Here is a 26,584-nt window from a genome sequence, read left to right on the forward strand (position 1 = left end):
CTAAGCTATGATGTTTGGTAGGTTAGGTGTATTAAATGCATTTTTGACATTTTCAATTTATGATGGATTTACTGGAACATAACCTCATTATAAGTCAGGAAGGACCTCTATATCAATCTGCTATAAAATAAAATTAAGCTTCTTAGTGTTGTTTTTGAATTTTTAAAACTTCATTTAATTTTCATATTAAATGAAGGATGGTAGGAATACTGCTATTAATAACAATGAGCTAAGACATGAATTAATAAGTTATGATCTTGCTCAGTTACAGTTAAAACACAGTACATTTCAATGATGGCATACAATTTATTTTATTAAGCCAACATCTTTAATATTATTCCATTAAGTACTTATTGAGTATGTATATTCTTAGCATGTTAAGTGAGTTAGGTTATTTCTCTTGACGTTTATTATACTATGTAAATTATAAATTATTTTTGGTAAACTTTTTGATAAAGTAACAAAATTGACTTCTTTAAAGGACAGAATGAAATCACATTTTGTGAAGTTATAATGTCTGAGCTATGATTCAAAGTGTGGGAGGAAGTACTGACGTTATGAAGCCCATAAGTACTCAGTAGTACTAAGCTTCTGGTTCCAAAAGTGGCATATTGTCACTATAGCAACTACCCATGCTTATTTGGATTTGAAACCCAGGCAACGAATGGTGGATAGGAGTATAACATCAAGACGGATATGTACCCTGGTGGGTTGATATGCGTGCCTGTTGATGGTCAAGTGTTCGTTCCGTTTTTCTTGTTATGTTTATTATGATTGATTCTTTTATAGAGATACCTTAATTCCTGTTAATGTATTTTTCTGGAGAGAAATTAAACATTCAATATTCTTATTTTCTTCCTTTTCTAACATACTAAGCTTAGTGCTTTTTCCAGTTTGGTTATTAGGATATTAAATATATTTTTACTGTAGCTTTCTCTCCATTGCCAAACAATAGTTATAAAAATATAACTTTTATTATGCTGAATCACTTGACATTTCATAACAGAAAAAAACCTGTGATACAGATTTTATTTTAGCTACATCATGAAAAGATGTTCAAGGCTACCAATAGACATGCAAACTGCCTAAATTCAAACATTTTTTGAAAGAATGCTTTTTTTTTTCTGAGCGGGGTGTGAGTTTCAGACACTTTCGGCAGGTAGAGATGATGTCCTTCCAATTATCTATTATCTGCACCCATAAAGTTACTTAGAGGCACAGGAGCCTCCTAGGAGAATAGAACTGGGAACTTGATTCTTTCTCTCCACCCTTGTCTGACAGATTGGAATGGTTCCTAGTGAGGTCATATTACAGGAAAAAGAAATGAAGGATTGAAAGGCATTTGTCTTTAGGGTAGGGAAAGTCTGCACTGGTGAGCTGGATGCAGGACAAAGGACCAAGTCTGTTTTTTTTTTTTTCCTAGTAGCACCATGTTGTTGATGTCAGAACTGATCTTAAGCAAGCCACTCACAAGTTGGCTGTGCAAATTTGTGAACTGGAGGATCTATATCAATAAAGCAGGGATTGATAGCTCATATCCTAAAGGAGACAGGATCAATAAGAGAAGAATTGGGTCCTAAGCAATATGATAGGTAGTGGGGAGGACTGCGGCTTACCAGAGGATGCTTTTCCCAGTGGGAAACTGGGCTCTGTGTTTCCAGATTTCCTAGTTTTCAAGAGAAACTAAAATACTAATTTTTAAAAAGATGAAATGTCCTGATTGCTAGCTTTCACATTAAAAATATTCCGTGGGCAAACAAAACCAGATTCAAACAAAACCAGATTAGTCTGCAGGATGCCTGGTTACAACTTTTTAACCAAAGAGCTCTCATACATGTGGGCTGGGGCCACTTTGTGTTCCAAGAGCTAGGCCTGCTAGCTAATTCCTGTGTTGTAAGTCCACTCCCAGAGCTATTTTTTTCATTTATTCCTTTCAGAGTTTAAAGAAAAAGAAAGAAAAAGAGGTTTAACTTGAATGTCTATTTTATAGCATTACTGTTTTGTTGCCTTTTATTCAAGAGGATGGTTATTTTTAGGGGTACCTTTTGTTATTAAAAACTGAATATCACTATCTTTAATGCAGCTGATACAGCCAATAGTGTTCCTTGACTTCTGGTCAAAATCAGTAATTGGCTGATTTTAATGATCTTGGTTTGAGTTGTACAGCTTATATTACATATAGGCAGTATCCCACAGTGGGGCTAATAGGACTGTTACTCCAAGGGTACTGTCTCTAAGCAGTCACTTTAACTGGATTCCTTTAGTTTCTTAACTAGCTTAAGTAATGAGGGGATTTTTTTTTTTCTTTTTTCCTGGTTACTTTAGGGAGTTTTGAGGACATCCATACACATGCATTATAGCACACCTGATCCTCATAGGGACTACATGGGGAACTAAAAACAGGAACTAATTGTTCCATAGTCTGTCTCTCCTTTTCAGTAGGCTTCCTTTGCTTTTTCACTTTGCATAGGGCCCAACTGCTGGCCCTTACTAGTCTACATGGTCTTCTAGTTCAAGTATCCAGTATCATTTGTAAATTTGTTCTTTGTCTCCTGTTGAAATTCTTGTGAGGATCTGACTGGGTTATTTTTGGGAGATAGGCAACAAGAAAAGTTGATGGTATTCCTGTTGATTGGCTGCTTTAAGGTAAAGAGTCCTGCCCTAGTCCAGTTAGCTGAATTTGGGAGAATGGAGTAATGTGCTGAATGCTTTGGACAGATGGATGTAGGGATTTGGATGAAGAGAGGAAGGAGCTTTGTTCCGAACAGGGTGTGAGCCAGCGACCACTCTGAAATCTATCTACTAGATACCATGGCTCAGTAACTTTTTATCCAGAGATGCCTAGAGCTCTGTATAGAACAAAAATGGCCTAAGCTGTCAACTGATCTTTTAAATAGTTGTTGAATAGTGTTCAGACAGTCTGTTTGGCTTCCCTTACTCCTGGAGTACTCATCAGACTTCCAGGTTATCCTAGTTGAATAGCCATGAGACTGTCATGAAGAGATATATTCTTCATGGTCAATTACCACAATGTTCTAATTGCAGAATTTAATATTTAATCCTTTGGAAAAATCTCTTAAGCCTTTTAAGTGCCAAAAAGGTGAAATGAAGTGAATATTTTCATACAGCAAACATTAATTGGAGTGTTGCTTTGCTCTAGGGCAAGAAAATTTCACTTGATATGCCAACTCTAAACAGTTTTGGAGGCTAAGTAGTACTGTGTTGGGAAGGATTTTGGAATTTGAGATTGTTCTCTTGTTCTGCTGGGAAGAGTGCCATGTTTGATTTGTGATGTCTGCTGTGGTTGGAAAGAATTGTTGACCTGAATGACCTGTATTTTCTATCTGTAGTCTGTAATTATTGTTTAAATAATATATTAGTGTTTGCTTTCTACCTTCATTTTGTTGTACCTATATACTTTTCAATGGGTAATATTCATATCAATTCCTTATATTGTGAGTAACAGCAGATAACTCAAGTTTTATAAGTAAGTTTTTCCATATTAAGAATTTTTTAAAGCCAAAGTGATGTTAAGTAAATTTCTAAATATTAAAATTTATCAGCTCCTGACTGCATTCTCTAAGAATGTGAACTACTTCTTCACTTATATTGAATATTAAGGGGGAACTCATATGCTTTTGCCCCACAAGGAAAATATAACAAAATATCCCTTCACTTGAAGGATACAGGGTTTTTTTCCCCATGGTATTCAGTTTATATACAGGAATATTCTCTCTAAAATCTAGCCTTTAAGCAAGAAGCATCTAGTAGAAATTCATTACTTTTTTTTCTTAGAGCATTACATGAACATGGCAACAAAAAAATGTAGTACAAAAGTACTTTTGATGAAAAGCGACAGTTTTTCATTCCTTGCCTCCCATTGTTAGGCCTGCCCCCAGAAACAAACATTTGAACTATTTTGTTGTTTGCTCTTTAGGTAACTTTATATGCTTTTACCTACACTCCTTGATTGATTAAACACTATTTCCTTCCTTTTATAAAAGATGAAGATTTAATTCAGTTACTTCCCCTTCCCTCCCCCAAATTCCTACCAATATTTGATAGTTAATTGTAATTTTACGTTTTTCTCTTGGTGTGTGTGTGTGTGTATTTATTGATGTAACATTGGTTTATAACATTACATAAATCTCATGTGTGCAGCATTATAATTTGTCGACTTTATGCACAACAAAGTGCTTACCACCGAAAGTCTGGTTTCTATCCATCACCATACACTTGATCCTCTTTATCCATTTTGTCTCCCCACCACCGCTTACCTCTGGTAACCACCAGTCTGTTCTCTGTATCTATGTGTGTGTGCTTTTTGTTTTGTTTTGTTTGTTATTTTTAAAATATTCCACATGTGAGTGGAATCATACAGTATTTGTCTTTCTCTGACTGACCTGTTCACTTGGCATAATACCCTCAGGTTCCATCCATGTTGTACCAGATGGCAAAATTTAATCTTTTTTTATGTCTTGGTTCTTATATTAATCAGCTTTTACTGCATAGCAGTCACAATCTTCTGTGTACAAGAGAGTGGATTGTGACAGATTAGGTAACTTTCAGCAGATGTTTACTCCTTGGTCTTGCGACTTGCTTTGGCCAGAAGAACTTGGGCAGAAGTGACAGTATACCAGTTCTGAGCCTAGGCCTTAAGAGGTATTAAATGTTTCTACTTGGCACTCTGGGAGTTTCCAATCTTTGCATAATAAAACAGGTCCCAGGCATCTGCTGGCCACTGTAGAGCCCCAGATGGAGAAACATAGAAAAGATGTCAACTTGATCTACAGCCTGAAACAGAGATGCCCCAATTGACCTAAAGAACTTATTTCTAAGTGAGAAATATATGCTTATTTTTCGTATGTTACTGAGATTTTTGTGTTTGCTTGTTTTGCAGGAAAAGGTTGATCAATTTAAAAATGGGTACCTAGGAGTGGGGTGCTGCTATAATGAAAACTAAAAATGCATGCCCATTGGCTTTGGAACTGGGTGGTGGTTAGCAAGGAAACTATTATAGGAGGCTGGAGAAATGGCTGTGTTATGTAGTAGAAAAATGTTTGATAAAACTTGTCTGTGGTAACATGGAAGACAGTTTAATTAAGCTGCAGTATTTGGCAAGGAACTTTCAAGATGAAAGCATGAGCTAGTTGCTGTTAGCTGCATAGGATAAGGTACTACAAGCATAATTCAGTCTACCACATCTGATCTCTTGGTGATAATCATTCATGTCCCTTTTGTTCCAATGACGTAGTTCTTCATCTTCATATGTATGTGTGATGGAACATGCCAGCTGTCAGGCTTTCCTTTAGCGTGGGTTGATAGCCGACTATCAGGCTGCTGGTCTTCCAAATGCCACAAAGAGGAAGGCCTGGCTCTGGGTCACTAAAACCATAGCTTAAAGTTAATTTTTCTGGTGATGTTTTCCCCTCCCTCTCTTTCTTATTTCCTTTTTAAAAAGGGGCTATAATTAATAAGGATGCTATTTGCTGAAACCAGTTAAACCTGAAAATTTCAATGGCTAAACAAAATAGCATTTTTTCTTTTACTTCTTTATTAGTCCAATGAAGGTCTTCCTCTCAGCAGGCAACTTTCCTTTGTGGGATTTAGTGCACTGAATTTCTTCTGTCTTGTGATTCTGCCATCCTTAAAATTCCTTGTGATTCTCTGTCTCCTCCTAGCGGAAGGGGAAGAGAGCAGAGAAGGCACTTCTTAATTGCCTTGGCAGGGAAATGACACATTACTTTTATTTACATTCCATTGGCTAAAACTAGTCATATGGTCGTGCCTAGATACAAGAGGGGTCTAAGAAATGATGTTTTTGGCTAAGTAGTTATTTCTTAGGGACAGCTCTATGTTATAGGAGGAAGTGTATGAATTTTGGTCGACATTTGGCCATTTTTGCCACAAAGGAGAGTTACCCTCTTGTTGTTTTTGGCTGGGGGTAAATATTAGGCTCCTTGTGTGCTTTGTGAGCAGAGGTGGAAGAGGAAGGTAGACATGGAATATTTGACTTGGTACAGTTTTTCTATATTCAGATCTTCAGTTCATCTCTGTCCTTAGCTACTTCCTTTCTTAATGCCCCTTTAAGACAGTTCCTCAGGTATCCCTGAGCCTAGAATCCCTCTAGGGTTCCAGTGGGCAGATCAGCTTTCATCTCAATTGCACCTTCCTCCTAGTGTAGTCTGTTCTGTTTAAGTTGTCAATACAATTCTATTTTTGTCTTTCAGAAATTTGTTGAAATCTCTTGCTGGCCAATGATCAGCTCTTTCCAAGCTGAGTTTTCTTCACTGTTATACAGGCCTAAGTATCTGTACATTGTTTTTTGTTTAAGTTTTAGGAGTCAGTTGAAATAAATATAGAATATCTTCAATTAGTACCTCTAACAGAATTTCAGTTATTTTTTAATACCTGCTGCTTAATGAAGATGCTTTACTGTCTACCATGTGCCGAGCACTTTCTCCAGGCTCTGGAGGACATGTAAAAAGGTATAATATATAATCCCTGTAAGTGTAGAGTGCACACTCACTCTGTCCCAACTTTGATTCTACTACCGGCTTACTTTTTCAGACAACTGATTCTATCATGGTACTTCTTTAGAAATGTTTGGTGCTTTTTCCTTGCTCATCTTTTCCTCTGTAAACCCTCCCTGGTTTTCAATTCCCTCTCTAACAGTACATGCCCCTCAAGTGAGAACTATTCAGTTCATTGTGTCATCAACATGCCATGTCATTTCTCACCTCTGTACCTTTGTACATGTAGTCTCTACTTTCTGGAGTTACTGTCCCTTTCGTATCTGAGTCCTGCTTAGATACAAATGCTGAATTCAAATTTCACTTTTTTTTCTAAATAAATATTCATTGATTGAAGCTTTAAGTCGTTTAGACCAGTGCTATTCAAAGTGCAGTCTGTTCTTTTCCCATTTAGGTTATTACCTAAATTGAGCAGAATAATGGAATCACTTTGCCATACACCTGAAACTAACACAACACTGTTAATCAACTATGCTCCAATATAAAATAAAAATTTAAAAAAAAAAAAAAAAAACCAAAGTGCAGTCTGCAGACTGATACTGGAGCATGAACTGTTACCACTATGCTGGAATATAAGTACGGAAATTGAGAATAAGCTTTAGAAACTTTTATAGAAATTTGACAGAGAAATTATATGTCTGTCAAATTTATAAAAAAATTTGGTTTCTATTTTACATGTTTAAAAAAATTCTGGTAATTCATTTAAATTTCATTTTATAAAGGGCTCTGTCCACAAAGGATTAGAAAATTAAAAAAAAAAGACATCTCACCACAGTTCAAGAAGCACTTGTTTGTTTGTTTATTTATTTATTTAAGCCGTACCTTGTGGCTTGTGGGATCTTAGTTCCCCAACCAGGGATTGAACCCAGGCCACAGCAGTGAGAGTGCTGAGTCCTAACCACTGGACAACCAGGGAATTTCCAAGAAGCACTAATTTAGACTACAAAGCATATGAGTATTTAGCAGTGAAGAGATCAGTATGTTTTGGACCAGTAGAAGAGGATTTCACAAAGGAGATGAGAGCTCTTCTTGAAGGGTGCATAGGATTTGGATGGTTGGAAAGCACTGTGGCATTTCCAGTAGGGATAACAGGGTTTTGGATTACAAATGGAGGAGAGTTGTGCTAATATGATCTGGAGAGAAAAGAATCCTAGCAGAGTTAAAAATTAAGTCCACAGGGCTTTCCTGGTGGCACAGTGGTTAAGAATCCGCCTGCCAATGCAGGGGACACGGCTTCGAGCCCTGGTCCGGGAAGATCCCACATGCCGCGGAGCAGCTAAGCCCGTGCGCCACAACTACTGAGCCTGTGCTCTAGAGCCCGTGAGCCACAACTACTGAAGCCCATGCGCTTAGGGCCTGTGCTCCGCAACGAGAGAAGCCACCGCAGTGAGAAGCCCGTGCACTGCAACGAAGGGTAGCCCCCACTCGCCGCAACTAGAAAAAAGCCCTCGCGCAGCAATGAAGACCCAATGCAGCCAAAAATAAATAAATAAATAAAATTAAAAAAAAAAATTAAGTCCACAGAGAGCTGACCAGTTACCGGAGCATTTATTTGGTAACTGCTTGAGCTACTGCATGATGAAGACCTTTCATTCCCATATGTCTGTTGCTGATTTTCCATGGGACTAGTAGTAGTGAGTACATTTTACATTTTGCCTGTTTGAAACATTTCTTTTTAATGTAGCCTTTATGGTTGGCTTATTGATACTTTAGTTGTTGTTGAATTTATTGTAGATTTAATATGAATAAGTAAATAAGTAAAATATAAACTAAAAGAATAATTGATAATTGATAAAAATTATTTAAATTTTAAATTATTTTTAAAGCCTAAACAATATAAATTTATTTTCTCACAGTTCTGGAAGCTAGAAGTCTGAGATAAAGGTGTCTGCAGGCTTGATTCCTTCTGAAGCATCTCTCCTTGGATTGTAGATGTCCTTCTTCTCACTCCTTCTTCACATGGTCTTTCCTCTCTGTGGCTGTGTCCTGATTGCCTCTTTTTATGGGGACATCAGTCATACTGGATTGGGACTACCTTAATGACCTCATTTAACCATAATCACCTGTATAATGTCTCCTGTCTTCAAATATATATAGTCGCATTCTGAGGTACTGGGGGTTAGAATTTCAGTATATGAAATTTGGGGGAAACAGTTCTGCCCATGAAAAGGGGGAATTTGAGGCTAGTTTTTCTTATAGTTTTAATCACTCAGAATCCTAAGGTGGTGGGTTTGGAACTCACAGCTTCGGTAGAAATTGGGGCATCTGAAGAGAAGCTTTAGTATCTTACTTGACTCTGGTCTCATTATATTTCAGGACTACCATGAAGATGCATTGAAAATTCTGCTACACTGGAGGAGTGAAGTATCCCATTCAGTTGGTGATCTTCCTGTCATGGAAGTTGCTTGCCAGCTCTAATTTTGAGTGAACACAGTAAACACGATGGTGAAAATATCAATTAAAAAAATCTACTCTCCATACTATGTATGTCTGTTTCCCTATGTATTCTGAACTCGCTCATAGCTACCTACACATAGTTGTCTGTAGCTTCGGTTTTGCCAAACTATTAAAATCATTTATTTTTTCTACTGTTCTACTTTGACTTTGCCTTCAGCTCTTGCTCCTCAAGATTGAGATATGAAAGGATCCTTCTGTCTTTTACCACACAATTCCTTTGTCAGGAATTTCATGATTTCCTCCAAGTTTGCAGTTAGGTGTTTGACTTTATTCCCTAATTTTAACACTGACTGTTTTTCACTTTATATTTTCCTACCTTTGTAATTTGGGTTGGTTCTTTTAAAATATTTACTTATTATTATTTTGTTGAAGTATAGTTGAATACAATATTATCTTAGTTTTTAGTGTAAACATAGTGATTTGACATTTATATACATTATGAATTGATCACCACTATAAGTTTATTAACCAAATGTCACCATACAAATGTATTACAATATTATTGACTATATTCCCTGTGCTGAACATTACGTCTTGGTTACTCATTTATTTTATAACTGGAGGTCTGTACCTCTTAATCCCCTTCACCTATTTTACCTAACCCCCACCTACTTCCCCTCTGGTGTCCTCCAGTTTGTTTTCTGTATCTATGCCTCTGTTTCTGTTTTGTTTTGTTCATTTGGTTTGTTTTTAGATTCCATATATAAGTGAAATCATGTGGTATTTGTGTTTCTCTGACTTATTTCACTTAGCATAATACTCTGTAGGTCCATCCATGTTATGGGGGCTTGTCTTCCCAGTTCTGGTCCCCCAGGCTGGGGAGCCTGGCATGGGACTCAGACCCCTTACTCCTCAGGGGGAATGCCTGCAGTTGTGATATCCCTCCTAGTTGTGGGTCGCTGCACTGGGGTGTGGGTTCTCTGGCCCTGCTACCCATCTTGATGTGGCCTTTTCTTTATATCCTTAGTTGTAGAAAATCTGTTCTGCTAGTCTTTAGACATTTTCAGAGATAGTTGTTCTATGTGTAGTTCTATGTGTGTCCATGGGAGGAGGTGAGCTTGGGATCTTCCTATTCTGTCTGCCATCTTGATCTAGATCCAATCTGATAAAAATTATTTTAAATTAAAAAAACTTGTTTTTATCTTGTTCTCTATTTTCCTTTGTCAGTTTTATCTTAGATTAAAGCTTTTCTTCCTTCTGAATTACAGTCATTAATTTAGAGATCTGGGATTAAAAAGAATATTGAGGTAAACATTGCTCCTGAAGAATTAACATTTAGCTTATAAAACAAAATATGAGCTGAACTAGTTTTTTTTATTATAGTAAAATATACATAACATAAAATTTACCATTTTAAGCATACAGTTCAGTGGCGTTAAATATATTCTCATTATTGTGCGACTGTTAACCACCATCCATCTCCAGAACTTTTTCATTTTTTCAAACTAAAATTTTATACCCATTAAAAAATAACTCCTCATTTCCCATCTCTGCCCTGAACTAATTATTTTAAATTTACCTATTTTTGTGTCTTCTTACTTGTTCTGTTTGCTATCATTATAAATGAATACATATTGAATACTCCTTATATATGTGGAACTGGGCCAGATGCTGACCAGGGTTGAGTTACATTTAAAAAGAAGGCTGAGCAATTTGCCATTAGGTGGTATCCTGGGTGACAGAGTCTTGTTGTTTCATTTTCTTTATCTTACATGCACACTCCAATCCATTAAATGTGCAAAAGTACACAAGCTGCTTTTTGTTTCAGAGATTACCAGGAAAATGCCTAATTTCACCAGTCTGACAATTCAAAGTCCAGATTGAGCTGAATTATTGCTTTGATTTTATCAGATATTTTGAGTACCTAAATGAACATATTTGCAAAATTACTAAATATAAAAGTGGATGGTAGCTTGGTTATTTTTTTAAAGCCTGGAGAAATTTTTAATAGCTATATATATATCTTTTGAGGTGTCATTGTTTTATTTCTTCCTCTCTAACTTCTTTTTCTTTGTTATGTTCAGTTGCACATCTTCCTTCCCCTGCCCTGTAGGTTATCTATTTCTCATGGTTTTTGCCTTCAGTTTTTTGCTTCGAAATCTCACCTTTGTCAGTTCGGTTATCTCTCTGTGAGAAAATAACTCCTAAGTCTATATAGTTGACACTTGAACAATATGTGTTCAAACTGTGTGGGTCCACTTATATGTGGGTTTTTAAATAGTACTACACAGTTTGTGGCTGGTTGAATCCACAGGTGCAAAACCGTGGATACAGAGGGCTGACTATAAAGTTATACATGAGTTTTTGACTGGGTGGAGGATTGGCACCTCTAACCCCGTGTTGTCCAAGGGTCAACTATATTCTTAACCTTGAGTCATAGTTCTCAGTCTAGAACTGTCCTGAAATTTTCTCTTATGTGATCTGGTGTTACCTCAAACAAACATGTCTAATGTTGGACTTAACATTTTTTCATCCACTTTAAACCTCCTCCTTTTTTCTCTCTTTTTTTTAATAGCACTACTATTTTTGTCATTACCTAAGCTTGACGTTTAGCAGTGGTTTGCTCTTTCTCTCCGAATTCAGCTAGTCACTAGATCCTACCAACTATTTTTCTCTGTTATTATGATCATTGTCACATATGACCCTTTGCATTCTTATCGCACTCTATCCAGTATAGGGCCTGATCAGCTGATGCCTAGCTTACTGCAGTAGTCCTGTGCCAATAGAGTTTTTCTCTTGAGTCCCTTATACCACTTTTTTTTTTGTAACTCTCATGTGAAAGTTGTGAATATCTATTTTGGATTATAGTTAACTATGTCTCACCATTGTCTTTTTCATCTTTGTACTCCCCAGAAGCCTTACATCATAGTTGGTACTCAATAAATGTTTTTGAGAATATGGTATTCTAGTTATAATTTCTTCTTCTAATGTATTTTGTACAGCATTGCCATGTTCTTTCATTCATTTAACAAATATTTATTGAGTGCTTATTTTGTGCCAAGGACTTTTAGCTGCTAAGGGTATAGTAATCATATAGTAATCAACAATCAAACAAAAACTTATGACTGGTAGCTTATATTCTAGTGAGGCAGAACAATGACAAAGTAGGAAAATACATAATGTCTTAGATGGTGATAACTGAAAAGGAGAAAAAGATAAATGAAGGGGGGAGATAGGGAGTATCGAGGGTGAAAGATTGATATTTTGGATAAGGTGGCCAGGAAGGCCCTTTTGCAAAGGTGGCACTTGAGTAAAGACTAAAGGAAATGAGTGGGGAAGGCAGCAAATATCTGGGGAAAAGAAATAAGGTTCCAGGCAAAGGGAGCGGCAAGTGCAAAGGACCTCGAGTGCAAGCGTACCTGGCATGTTTGAGTATTGGAGAGCAATAGAGTGAACTGAAAGATGGGTAGTAGGAAGCAAGGGTGTGTATTAAGAGGAGAGGTATAGAGTGGGAAAATACAGATTGAGTAGTGCCTTGTAGGACACGATGAGGAGTGTGGTTTTTTTCTCTGAATGAAATGTTTAGCCTTGGGAGGATTTTGAACTTACAAGTGACATGATCCTTCTTGTTAATGGAATCATTATGGTAACTATAATTGAGAAGAGAGAGGAAGCAGGAAGATCAGTTACGAGCTTTGACACAAATCTTGGTCAGAGATAATAGTGGCTCAGACCTCAGTGATAGCAGTGGGAATAGTGAGAGGTATTCTGGTTTGAGATGTAGTTGAAGTAGAGCCAACAGAATTTTCTGATGCGTTGGATGTGAAGCATGAGGGGAAATGAAGAGTCATGGATTATCTGAAGGTCTTTGGCCTGAACAGCTGAAGAATGGGTTTGCCAACTGAGATAGAGGTGCCTCTGAGAGGAGCAGGTTTGGTAGTGGGTTTGTTAGGAGTTAAGCTTTGGACATGCTAAGTTTGTGATTCCTGCTTGACATCCAAGGAGAGCAAGATTGTCTAGGTTCATGTGGGTATATTAGACTGAAGTTCAGGAACGAGATCTGGGAGTCATCAGTATTGAGATAGTGTCTAAAACTATGAGACTGAGTCATCGGGAGAATGAATGTAGAAAGAAAAGATTAAACTTTTTGAAACACCTTACCCCATATCTCTGCTTAGTACATACCTTGAAAGGCTCCAGGTTCTCCATGGCCTTTCACACTGTAGTCTTGTACAAATCTCTTATGTCAGTCACATTGGATACTTATGTTTCCTAAGTTCTCCTTTTGCATTGCTGCCTTCCTATTTTTGCTCATCCTTTTCCTTTTACTTAGAATGCTTTCTTCTTTCTACCCAACTGAAATCTAGTTTTTTCCAAGCATCTTTATCTTTTTTTTTTTTTTTTGGTACGCGGGCCTCTCACTGTTGTGGCCTCTCCCGTTACGGAGCACAGGCTCCAGACGCACAGGCTCAGCGGCCATGGCTCACGGGCCCAGCCGCTCCGCGGCATGTGGGATCTTCCCGGACCGGGGCACGAAGCCGCATCCCCTGCATCGGCAGGCAGACTCTCAACCACTGCGCCACCAGGGAAGCCCCAAGCATCTTTATCTTATCACCACTGAATGATCTATTTCTTTTTCAAACACCACTTTTTTCATTTTGTGAAAAGTCTGCGTCTTTATTCCACTCCCCCCTTATCTTGTCTGTATTGTGAAGTTCAGCATATTTTTATATGTGTCCTTTTTTCCCCTAATGATGTAATGAAATCTGTGGCAGGGACCATGATTTTTAATGTCTTCTGCAGTGATCAGAACCCCAGTTCTACTCCTCAGGGTATATTTGTGGAGAAACAGTCTTTACAAACACTGGAAACCTGGAGGAAGCAAGGCTGTTCAGGAACATCTGGACATTGATTCTGCTTTCTCCCATTAGATAAAAAGTTGTGGCCTTATTAGCAATGAGTTTGGCTCAAGAACCAGCAGGAGCCCAGATGTTTATAATTTTTTCCCGTTAAAGGGCATAAATTCTTAGAGATTGTTTTTACCAAAATGGTAATGTAAGCCCTAAGCATAAAAGAGAAGTGGAACCATAAGAATTGATCTTGCCAAATATTGCAAGACCCTACCTTGTCCTTTCACTGGTCGTGCATGACTTTAGAGGCCAGTGGAAGCTATGCTGAGATATACTACATCTGTCCCTGCTCTTAGTGGCAATCTGACTGCTGATAAGATTTGGATCCTTGGCTAAGTCAGGAACTAAATGTAAACTTATTTTGTGTGTGTGTGTGTGTGTGTGTGTGTGTGTGCGTGCGTGTGTGTTCTCTCTAATTCATAGCTGATAGCTAACATTTATTTAGAGTTTACCTACTATGGGCCAGTTAGTTCTAATGCTGTACCTGTATTAACTCTCTTGATCTTCATAACATCATGTAAATTAGCTATTTTCAGCATATAGCCATTTTTAGATAAGGAACTTGAGGAAAAGAAGACCAAGTAACTTTCTTTAATAGCACTATTAATACTAAGTGGAGGAATGGGGTTTGATCCCAGGAAGTTTTGATCCAGAGCTTTTATTTTTAACTGCTGTACTATACTAGCCTGTCTGAAATACTGCAAGCCAATTTTAATTATTTCTTTTTGTCTTCTAATAGGTGCCTCTATAATTTAAAATGATATACCACTATTTCTTGATTTATCATCTAAGGCAATACCATTGATGACCTGCCATTAAAGATGAGGAATTCCCTGGTGGTCCAGTGGTTAGGATTCCCCTGCTTCCACTGCAGGGGGCCTGGGTTTGATCCCTGGTCTGGGAACTAGATTCCAGAAGCAGAGCGGCATAAACGAAAAAAAAAAGAAAGATGAGGCTTTAGTTCATTTATACTATTCTTGTGCTACTCTACTCTCCTTCAGATTTTATATGGTTATATATTGTTGATGTTATTTCCTCTATTTTTGCAACTCCAATATAACTAAGCCCCTATTTCATGTTCCATTAATTTTGAGCAGTATCTCTTATTTCCCTTTTTATAAAGTGAGGATATTATCACTCATATCCTTTACTTCAACTCTTTTACCTTTTTTCCTGTCTTTTATTTGATTTATTTTTAAAATTTTATTTATTTATTTATTTTTGGCTGCATTGGGTCTTTGTTGCTGTGCACGGGCTTTCTCTAGTTGCGGCAAGTGGGGGATATTCTTTGTTGTCGTGTGTGGGCTTCATTGCAGTGGCTTCTTCTGTTGCGGAGCACAGGCTCTAGGTGCACGGGCTTCAGTAGTTGTGGCACGCGGGCTCAGTAGTTGTGGCTCCCGGGCTCTAGAGCACAGGCTCAGTAGTTGTGATGCAACGGCTTAGTTGCTCCACGGCATGTGGGATCTTCCTGGACCAGGGCTCGAACCCGTGTCCCCCGCATTGGCAGGTGTATTCTTAACCACTGCGCCACCAGGGAAGTCCTGTCTTTTAACTTCTGTCAAATATTTATTTATTTTAAAATTATCAAAGTTGATAATATTTATATTCTATTTAAAGAAGGCAATATAACATTGTGGTTAAGAATGTAGACATTGGAGCCAGGTTGACTGGATTCAAATCCAAGCTCTACCACATGCTAACTTTGTGAAGTTGGCAAGTTATTTAATCTCTCTGTGCCTCACTTTCCTCAACTGTAAAATGGGGATAATAATGGTACTTATTTCACAGGATTATTGTCATAATTAAGTGACTTATTGTATGTAAAGCATTTAAAACAAGGCCTGGTACATACTAAGTACTATATGAATGATTGCTATTAGTGTTATCATAATTATTCTGTAATCATAATTAACTCTTCCATGCTTTCAATTTATTCTAAAAGTTAATAAACAACATTTAACTGTTTAACTTATTATGATCACAGTGCAGAAATAAATAGTACATTGTGATTATACTTCTTTATTTTGGGGTCCAGAATCATAAACTTAGCAATAGGTTTTTAGGACCAAAGTCAAATGGGTTATATTTTCTTCTCCATATATTTTTTACTCCATATATTTTAAAAAATATGTAATATTTTAATTTTATTTATAAGTGGATAATGACTTTCTTATAGAGCCCTACCCCACCCCGCCAGAGTTTGGAATTACTTTTTTCCTTCTTATTGACAAAAAATAAGATACTTTGATCATATTCTCAGAATTACCTGGCTTCTGTGTTATACTTGGTTATAAGAACTCACTTCCTTCTTAGAGATGGTCCTTTCACAATCTATGAAAGATAAAACTGATAAATTGGACTTTACCAAAATTAAAAACTTTTGCTCTACAAGAGATACTGTTAAGACAGTGAAAAGCCAGGTTATACCTGGGAGAAAATGTTTGCAAATCACATATCTGATAAAGAACATATATCCTGACTATATAACAAATTTTTAAAGCTCAACAATAAGAAAACAACCAACTGATTAAAAAAATGGACAAAGATCTGAATAGACACTTCAAAGAAGATTTATGGATGCCAAATAACCATGTGAAAAGATACTCAACATTATTTGTCATTAGGGAAGTGAAAATTACTTCCCTAATGACAAATAATGAGGAAGCTACTCAGTGAGGAGCTACTACACATTTATTAGAATGGTTAAGATCCAAAATATTGGCAATACCAAATGCTGGTGATGTCATACTTGCTGGTGGGAATGCAAAATGGTGTAGCCACTTTGGGAGACAGTTTAGCAATTTCTTATAAAGTTACACACAGACTTACCATCAGAAAGAGAAAAAACAAAGACCGTATGCTAACACATATGTATGGAATCTAAAAAAAAAAAATGGTTCTGATGAAGCTAAGGGCAGGACAAGAATAAAGATGCAGAGGTAGAGAATGGACTTGAGGACACGGGGAGGGGGAAGGGTAAGCTGGGAGGAAGTGAGAGAGTAGCATTGACATATGTACACTAACAAAAGTAAAATCAATAGCTAGTGGGAAGAAGCTGCGTCGCACGGGGAGATCAGCTTGGTGCTTTGTGACCGCCTAGAGGGGTGGGATAGGGAGGGTGCGAGGGAGGCGCAAGAGGCAGGGGATATGGGGATATATGTATACATATAACTGATTCACTTTGTTACACAGCAGCAACTAACACACTGTTGTAAAGCAATTACACTCCAGTAAGGATGTTTTAAAAAACAAAAACAAAACACAGACTTACCATATGACCCAGCAATTGCACTCCTAGGTACTTAGCAAATTGATTTGAAAATGTATGCTTACACAAAAACCTATGTGTGCTTTATTCACAACTGCTAGCTTTATTCATAATCATCAAAAAACTGGATGCAACCAAGAAGTTCTTCAATAGATGATGGTACAGCCATACAATGGGTTATTAATCAGCGAAAAGCAGGAATGAATTATTAATTAATGCTACAACATGGATGCTAAGTTAAGGAAGCCAGATTGAAGACTACATACTAAATGATTCCATTCATATGGTCTTCTAGAAAGTGCAAAACTATAGGGATGGAAAGCAGATCAGTGGTTGTTGGGGTTTGAGGAAGGGGGAGTGTTTGACTTGGGCAAGCACATGGAAGTGTTTAGGGTGATGAACTAAACTGTTGTGGACATATGATGCTATGCATTCTTTAAAATCCATAGAACTTTATAGCATAAAAAGGTTAATGTATGCATATTAAAAAAAATCAACCAGGAGTTTGAGGGATTCCAAGATGGAATGCAGACTGATAAAAGAATCTAACCAATGTATTAGAAATGTATATGGCATAGCCTCACTGAAGGAATGGGTAAAAAGATGCTTGACTTGAATAACTTTGGAAGAGAATGCTTTGACTCGGAAACTGTAAGACTAAAGATAAAGGTATACATAAACACTATACTCTGATAAAGTTGTGTCTCACGGGTACAGGCTAACAATTCTGAAACTACATGTGTACTGAGAATGAACAAATATGTAAAAATGTGGTGGCTGATAGGGGCCAGGTTTCTCACTATTGGAAAGGGAGATTGGAGGTAAACATGGGGGGGGGGGGAAGGCTAGAACGAACATAGTAACTGACCAGCACTCCTTGAAACTGTTAAGGTCATCAAAAATAAGGTCCTTAGAAACTGTCACCAGAAAAAGATAAGACAACGTGATCACTAAGTATGATATAGTATCCTGAATGGGATCTGGAACAGAAAGGACATCAGGGAGAAATTAGTGAAATCCAAGTTAAATGTGTAGTTTAGTTAATACTAAAGTACCAGTGTTCATTCCCTAGTTGTGACAACCATGTCATATAGCGTAAGATGTTAATAATAGGGGAAACTGGTATATGGGAACTCTCAGCACTATCTTGGTAACTTTTCTATATATCAAGCTGTTCTAAAAAAGTTTGTTTAAATTAAAAAACCTCAATAAACGACATTTAACTAATTTATGATTATATAATAGGGAACCAAATAGTTTATGCTGTGATTACGTTTCTTTGTCTCTGTATCCAAAGTCATGACCCTAAGGAGAACGTTTCTAGGATCAAGCTCAAATAGATTTTTTTTTTTAACATCTTTATTGGTTGCTTTACAAGGGTGTGTTAGTTTCTGCTGCATAACAAAGTGAATCAGCTATACGTATACATGTATCCCCATATCCCCTCCCTCTTGCATCTCCCTCCCACCCTCCCTATCCCACCCCTCTAGGTGGTCACCAAGATGATCTCCCTGTGCTATGCAGCTGCTTCCCACTAGCTAGCTATTTTATGTTTGGTAGTGTATATATGTCCATGCCACTCTCTCACTTCGTCCCAGCTTACCCTTCCCCCTCCCCGTGTCCTCAAGTCCATTCTCTGCCTCTGCGTCTTTATTCCTGTCCTGCCCCTAGGTTCTTCAGAACGAGTTTTTTTTTTTTTTTTAGATTCCATATATATGTGTTAGCATACGGTATTTGTTTTTCTCTTTCTTGCTTCACTGTTTGACAGGCTCTAGGTCCATCCACCTGTGTTAGCATACAGTATTTGTTTTTCTCTTTCTGACTTACTTCACTCTGTATGACAGACTCTGGTTCCATCCATCTCACTGCAAATATCTCAATTTTGTTTTTTTTATGGCTGAGTAATATTCCATTGTATATATGTGCCACGTCTTCTTTATCCATTCATCTGTTGATGGACACTTAGGTTGCTTCCATGTCCTGGCTATTGTAAATAGAGCTGCAGTGAACATTGTGGTACATGGCTCTTTTTTTTTTTTTTTTTTTTTAGCGGTACGTGGGCCTCTCACTGCTGTGGCCTCTCCTGTTGTGGAGCACAGGCTCTGGACGCGCAGGCTTAGCGGCCATGGCTCACGGGCCTAGCCGCTCCGCGGCATGTGGGATCATCCCGGACTGGGGCACAAACCCGTGTTCCCTTTTCTCCACACCCTCTCCAGCATTTATTGTTTGTAGATTTTTTGATGATGGCCATTCTGACTGGTGTGAGGTGATACCTCATTGTAGTTTTGATTTGCATTTCTCTAACGATTAGTGATGTTGAGCATCCTTTCATGTGTTTGTTGGCAATCTGTATATCTTCTTTGGAGAAATGTCTATTTAGGTCTTCTGCCCGTTTTTGGATTGGGTTGTTTGTTTGATATTGAGCTTCATGAGCTGCTTGTAAATTTTGGAGATTAATCCTTTGTCAGTTGCTTCATTTGCAAATATTTTCCCCCATTCTGAGGGTTGTCTTTTCTTCTACATAAATTTCTCAAAATTATATACTATAATTTTCTTTATAATTGAATCTTGACTTTCATATATAGGTTTTTTTTTTCTCTAGAGTTTAGAATTACTGTTTTTTTCTTCTGACTGACAAAAGAATAAGACACCATTATATTCTAAAAATTATCTGGCCTGTCTGTCACACTCGGTTTTAAGAATCCACTTTCTTCTTGGAGACAGTTTTTTTCTTTTTAATTTTTTTTTTATTTTGCAGTACGCGGGCCTATCACTGTTGTGGCCTCTCCCGTTGCGGAGCACAGGCTCCGGGCGCGCAGGCTTAGTGGCCATGGCTCACGGGCCCAGCCGCTCTGCGACATGTGGGATCCTCCCAGACCGGGGCACGAACCCATGTCCCCTGCATCGGCAGGCGGACTCTCAACCACTGCGCCACCAGGGAAGCCCTTGGAGACAGTTTTTTAGAGCCTTTTGTCAGTGTGGGATTTGTTACTGTCTAGGTCTGCTGCATGGTTGTCATTCTGGATCTTTCCTTTGCTGTGTTACTGGATTAGATATTCTGTTTCTTAGATCCTATAGTTTTCTTTGTCTCTCACTTCATTTCACTGAACGACATCCTTTATGTCTTCGTAACATTGCTTAACAACAAATTTTAGGGCTGTTGTGTGTCTGAGAATGTTTTTGCTTGACCTTTATTGTTGATGGAGCTGTGGGTATAGAGTTTTAAGTTCAAAATTATAAACATTTTTTTCCTCAGAATTTGAAGGCAAGGCACATTGCCTTCTAGCATTTTGTGTTGTTACTGAGAAGCCTGATACCTGCTTATTTCTTGCCTTTCTGGAAACTTTTGAAATATTTTTCTTTCTCTTTTTAAAAATACTTATTTATTTATTTTTTGGCTGTGTTGGGTCTTAGTTGCAGCATATGGGATCTTTCATTGCGGCACATGGGATCTTTCATTCTGGTGAACAGGCTCTTCATTGCAGTGCATGGGGTTCTCTCTAGTTGTGGCATGTGGGCTCATTAGTTGCAGTGCATGGGCCCTCTGGTTGCAGCATGCAGGCTCTCTAGTTGTGGCATGTGGGCTCCAGAGCATGTGGGCTCTATAGTTGTGGTGTGTGGGCTCTCTAGTTGTGGCACACAGGCTCAGTAGTTGCAGCGTGCGGGCTTAGTTGCCCTGCAGCATGTGGGATCTTAGTTCCCTGACCAGGGGTTGAACTAGCATCCCCTGCATTGCAAGACGGATTCTTAACCACTGGACCACCAGTGAAGTCCCTAAAATATTTTTCATATACACCTCATGCTCAAAAGTCTCAAGAATGTACCTAGATAAGGATCTTATTTTTATTCATCTGATTAGTGCTTGGTATATAGTTTTTCAATATGAAGACTTGCATTTTACTTCAGTTCTCTGAAATTTTCTTCTGTTATTTATTTGGTTATTTCCTCTCCTGTATTTTCTTGATTTTTTCTGTCTGGAATATCTGTTATTCAGATGTTGAATCTTTTAGGTTTATATTCCATTTCTTATATTGTTTGTTCCATATTTTCCTCTTTCTTCTTGCTGTATGTTCTAGGAAATACCCCTGCCTTAATTTTCTAGTCCTTCTTTCGAAAAATGTTTTCAGCATTCTTTATGAGGGTGATGAGCTCTTGGCTGAGGCAGTGGGGGCAATGAGCCTTGTGTCTCTCTCATCCCGCAGCAGGCTAACCTAGACTTCTTCACATGACAGTTGCTGGGACTTAAGCAAGGTAAGCAGAATTGCAAGGACTTTTGAAGTACAGACTTAGGATTGGCTTAGAACTTAACAACATCCCTTCTGTTGGATGCTTTTGGGCAAAACAAGTCATAAAGCCAGCCCAGATTCAAGGAATAGGAGAATAGACTACACCTTTTGATGGGAAGGGCTACAAAGTCATATTGCTGCAATGGGTATTAATTCAAAAAGGAGTAGGAAATTATGTTTAGGTATCCTCTCTGGGGTTTGATATGATACACCCTTTTGATGGGAAGGGCCACAAAGTCATATTGCAAAGGGCATTAATTTAAAAAGGGGTAGGAAATTCTGTTTAGCCATCCTCTCTGGGGTTTGATATGATACGCTATTTACTTAAATATTCTTTTACTTTTATAAATAAAGTTTTATGATTTCCTTTATATGTGTGTCTGTGTCTATATACACTGTATATAGAGCTTCATATTGTCAAAGAAACCAGAGCTGCACATGTGTGAACTTGGTAAAAATGGATTTTATTCAGGAGCCATTGCTGTAGGGGAAAAAAGACCTAAGTATAGAACTGTGCTCAGTTCTGAATACAGCATGGACAAGTGGGCATTTATAGCCAAGGAGCAGGATGGAGATCAGTGGATGGAAAATTACTAAGAGGAAACATCAGGGATAGGGTGGATCCTGGTTAAACCAACTGACAGGATTCTTGCTGGAGGCAGGCCAGAGTGATTAGATACCCAAGGTGGGAGATTCATGCTAAACTGACTTAGCAGGATTCTTGCTAAAACTGGGTGATACAGAGATTAATGTGGAAGGCCAAAGGTTGAGGCCTAGTTGAGAAGAGGGTTCAGAGGAGCTTGATTAAAATTTGGTCAATGTGAGAGTCTTTGTCAATTTATATATTTGTGTATATATATGCCAAAAACTCTGTGAATTTCTCAATATTTAAAAGATTTCTTAAGATTCTATTGTGAAGATTTCAGCTTGATGAAGAAATGACAAATATGTGTACAGCTTGTGTGTTGGAAAATTTCCTACAGACTATTATGATTTCCTTCCTTTGGAAAAAAATGAAGGAAAAAATACTATATTTAGAATTTAGATAGTGTATTTTTGTTTCAGATATATGATAAATGGTCAGTGAGGCCTAGTTAGAAGGACATTTTGATTTCTATACTTTTTTTTTTTTTTGCCAACCTTTTTTCCTCCCTTAGTAAGATAAAACATTTGAATAGTAACTAGATTCTCTACTTGTCTTGCTGGGTTTTGGGAGGGAGCTGGCAAAAAAGTGATAATCCTCTACTTTTGATGCCAAATCTTGGGAAAGACAGTCTGGTGAGATGCAGGCTTTACTCTAAAGTCTCAGAGCTGTGGGATGGGGAGCACTGTTGTAAGAAGTCTAAGCCCTCATCTAGGAGTATTGGATTCTGTTACCTCCAACATGGTAGGTGGTGCTCGGAGATACAGCCGTATTCCTTCATCTTACCCCAAGGCAAGAAATTCAGGGATCCTCATATCTGACCCATAATTTATGAGGAGACAATGCCACAACATCCCCATCAGCCATATCTATCTCAAGACAAAGAGTATTTGTATACGACCCTACATGTGACAAAAAGTGGGAGATTAAGGATGATTATGATAATAATAATATCTGCTCCTTTAGTATGTGCCAAACACTCCTTTGAGCTCCCTCTCAAACTCAGTATGCCTCAGATCAGAGTCATCTGTTGTAAAACCTGGTTCTGTTCTGGCATCCCTTTTCTTAATAAGTGGAATCACCATATATTGTTTTCTTCTAACCAGAAACTACCTGTCTTTAGGAGCTCCCTTACCCTCGCTCCCCGTATGCTATGCAAAGTCAAGCTCTGTCAATTTATCTCGGCAATTCATCCTGTTTTCTTTCTGCTGCTACCACACTAGTCCATAATCTGGGCATAGAATACTGTCAAAGATTCTATTCATATGTACCACTGCAATAATATTTTACAGTAGCATCACACATCCACCTTTTTCAACCTCCCCACCTCCAACACATCAGAAATTCATTCTCCATACTACAACTGGAGGCTTCCTTTTGTAATGTAAATCTGGTCACATCCTCTTCTACTTAAAAAGTATCAGTAACTTTTTGTGGCTCTTAAGATGAAGATCACAATTCTTACCATAACTTACAATAAATACTTAATGTTGAGACTTGAGAAATGTATCAATGTGTGGAATAGCCAGGCACTTTCTAATATGGCATATTTTTGAATTTATACATTTAAGGGCCTACAGTCAAGATGGTACTCTCATGGATTGATGTTTAGTTAATGAGGTAAACAGGTTTAACTTAGATTGATAAATTTGTAAAATTAGTAGACATTTTAAATTGCTCATTATTTGTGTATTATAAACACCTGTTTTTCTATGTTCATCCTTTTTTTCTTCCAGCGTTATTGAGATACAGTTGATGTATAACACTGTGTAAGGTTAAGGTATACAGTGTGATGATTTGATACACATATATATTGTGAAGTGACTACCACAATAGGGTTACTAAACACCTTTATCACCTTATTATTTTTTTGTGTGTGTGGTGAGAATGTTTAAGATCTACTCTTTTAATAACTTTCAAGTATATAATACAGTATTGTTAGCTAGAGTCACCATACTGTATATTAGATCCCCTGAACTTATTCATCTTGAAACTGGAAGTTTATACTTTTTACCAACATCTCCCCATTTCCCCCACCTCTAAGCTCTTGGCAACCACTGTTCTACTCTGTTTCTGTTAGTTCGGCTTTTTTCAGATTCCACATATAAGTGAGGTCATACAGTATTTGTCTCTCTGTGTCTGACTTACGTCACTTAACATAATGCCATCAAGATCCATCCATTTTGTAGCAAATGGCAGGATTTCCTTCTTTCTCATGGCTGAATAATATATGTGTGTGTGTTTAACATTTTCTTTATTCATCCATTGATGAACACTTAGGTTGTTTCTGTATCTTGGCCTTTGTGAATAAGGCTGCAATGAACGTGGGTTTACAGGTATCTCTTTGGGTTCCTGATTTCATTTCCTTTGGATATATACCCAGAAGTGTGATTGCTGGATTGTATGGTGGTTCTAGTTTCAATTTTTTGAGGAACCTACCTACTGTTTTCCAAAGTGAATGTACCAGTTTATGTTCCCTCCAACAGTGCACGAGGATTCCCTTTCTCCACATCCTTGCCAACACTTGTTATTTGTTGCCTCTTTGATAAGTCATTCTAACAGATGTGAGGTGATATCTCGTCTTAATTTCCCTGATGATTAGTGATGTTGAGCATCTTTTCATGTACCTGTTAGCCATTTATATATCTTCTTTTGAAAAATGTCTGTTCACTTTCTCTGCCGATTTTTTTTTTTTTTTTTTTTTGCGGTACACGGGCCTCTCACTGCCGTGGCCTCTCCCGCTGCGGAGCACAGGCTCTGGACGCGCAGGCTCAGCCGCCATGGCTCCCGGGCCCAGCCGCTCCGCGGCACGTGGGATCCTCCCGGACCGGGGCACGAACCCCCGCCCCCTGTATCGGCAGAAGGACTCCCAACCACTGTGCCACCAGGGAAGCCCCTCTCTGCCGATTTTAAAATTGGATTGTTTGGGGGGTTTTTTTGCTGCTGAGTTGTATGAGTTACTTGTATATTTTGGATAGTAACCCTTTATTGGATATGTGGTTTGCAAATATTTTCTTGCATTCCATAGAATTGCAAAAGAAGATTGCCTTTTCATTCTGTTGATTTTTTCTTTCACTGTGCAGAAGCTGTTTAGTTTGGTATAGTTCCATTTATTTATTTTTGCTTTTGTTGCTTATGCTTTTGGTGTCATATCCATAAAATCATAAAATCATTGTCATATCCAATGTCAAGGAGCTTTCCCCCTATGTTTTCTTCTAGGAGTTGTATAGTTTCAGGTCTTAAGTTTAACATCCTTTTTTGTCACTAGACCACTTGCCTCCGAAATGAATGTTGCAATTCTGTAAGCTGTCATAGGGAGGTTTTGCAGAAAATAGATTCGTTTTGAAGAATCTTTAAACGGTATGATGGAGAGTAGGCTTTATAGCAGGTTGCTGGCGTCATAGTTTGCAATGTTCTCTTCCTTTCCCCCAACCTCTCCTACCCAGATCACTACCCAAACACAATTGCATTTATTTTTCTGCATGTCTGTTCTTTTGGCAATAGCCAAAATATATTTGCTCACTCCCGAGAATAGATTACACAAGATTCTAATCTACTTGTCCAAATGGTACCTGTTGTAACTAGAAGGCCTTCAAATATTTTCTGAACAAAGGAGAATTATCTTGACTTATTTTCTTTTGGATAGAATGGGGAAATTTTTGTTTATTTTTTTGTGGAGTCTTTTGGGGGTATTGGGATTTCTCTGGGGACAATTTTGGGATAAAGAAACTACTGCATACATCAAAAGAATGTAAGGATTTCTGCTACCCAACTGTCTATAAGATTTTACCTAAAGATTTCCATTTTAAAAAGGCTATTAAATAGAGCTACTAAAATAAGTAATTAAAAGATAATGTAAATTTCAAAGTAGACTAATGTAGTAAGTTGATAAATGGGACTTTTCCTCTTCCCTCTGATTTTGGGCTGAGGTCTCAGAGCTGAGAACAGAGCACATCAGTGCCTGGAGATTCTCAAGGAGAATACTATCCGATCTGTGTAGAACTTGTTATGGCCACAGTCCCTGCTAGGAAAGCAGTTCTAGGCAGTTCCTTGCAAATGGTGGCTCTTTGCAGTGCCACGTGACTCTGCCAGTTCATCTACAGCTGATTGGTGATTGTTGGACTCAGTAGTCCATCCCTCTGTCTGTAGCCAGCCAGGGCCTACAAGATGCTGCCATGAATGCACTGCCTGCGTAATGGAAATGGTCATTTGCTGGTCAATGAGATTCTTTCTTTCTTTGATTTTTTTTAAACAGAAGTTACAGTGATATAGGCAGTTGGTTATAGGAGCAAGAATCAGAAAACACAAGTAAATAACTGAGTCATGTCAGTGTTGAAACAATAAAATAGAGATCCACCAACTCCTGCTAGAGCTGCCTGAATCTAAATATTAAAAAAATTTTTTTTTTATCTGATCAGGCTCTATTTAAGTTTCATGTAAGCTTGTTTTCAAGCATAAGTGACATTTAGGCTACAGGGAATTGTGCTCATGGTTTGTCAGTTTACAAGAGGCATTTTTTTCTACTTCCATTCTTCATACATATCTAC

At 37.9% G+C, this 26,584-nt stretch overlaps 1 long non-coding RNA gene and 1 other non-coding gene across 2 annotated transcripts in view; one reads left to right on the forward strand and one right to left on the reverse strand.

Moving 5' to 3' along the window:
• Positions 1 to 26,584, forward strand: part of LOC114905076 — a 35,810-nt gene that overhangs the window by 3,631 nt on the left and 5,595 nt on the right. Inside the window, exon 2 of the long non-coding RNA XR_003796087.1 lies at positions 8,850 to 9,017. This is a non-coding gene — a long non-coding RNA (uncharacterized LOC114905076). The remainder of the gene's footprint in view (positions 1 to 8,849; positions 9,018 to 26,584) is intronic.
• Positions 7,378 to 7,449, reverse strand: TRNAE-CUC. Its single transcript has one exon. It is a non-coding gene; the product is annotated as a tRNA-Glu (tRNA).

This window comes from Monodon monoceros, unplaced genomic scaffold (assembly GCF_005190385.1).
Source record: "Monodon monoceros isolate NGI ecotype Baffin Bay Population unplaced genomic scaffold, NGI_Narwhal_1 Super_Scaffold_21, whole genome shotgun sequence".
In the NCBI taxonomy this organism is placed as follows: Eukaryota; Metazoa; Chordata; class Mammalia; order Artiodactyla; family Monodontidae; genus Monodon; species Monodon monoceros.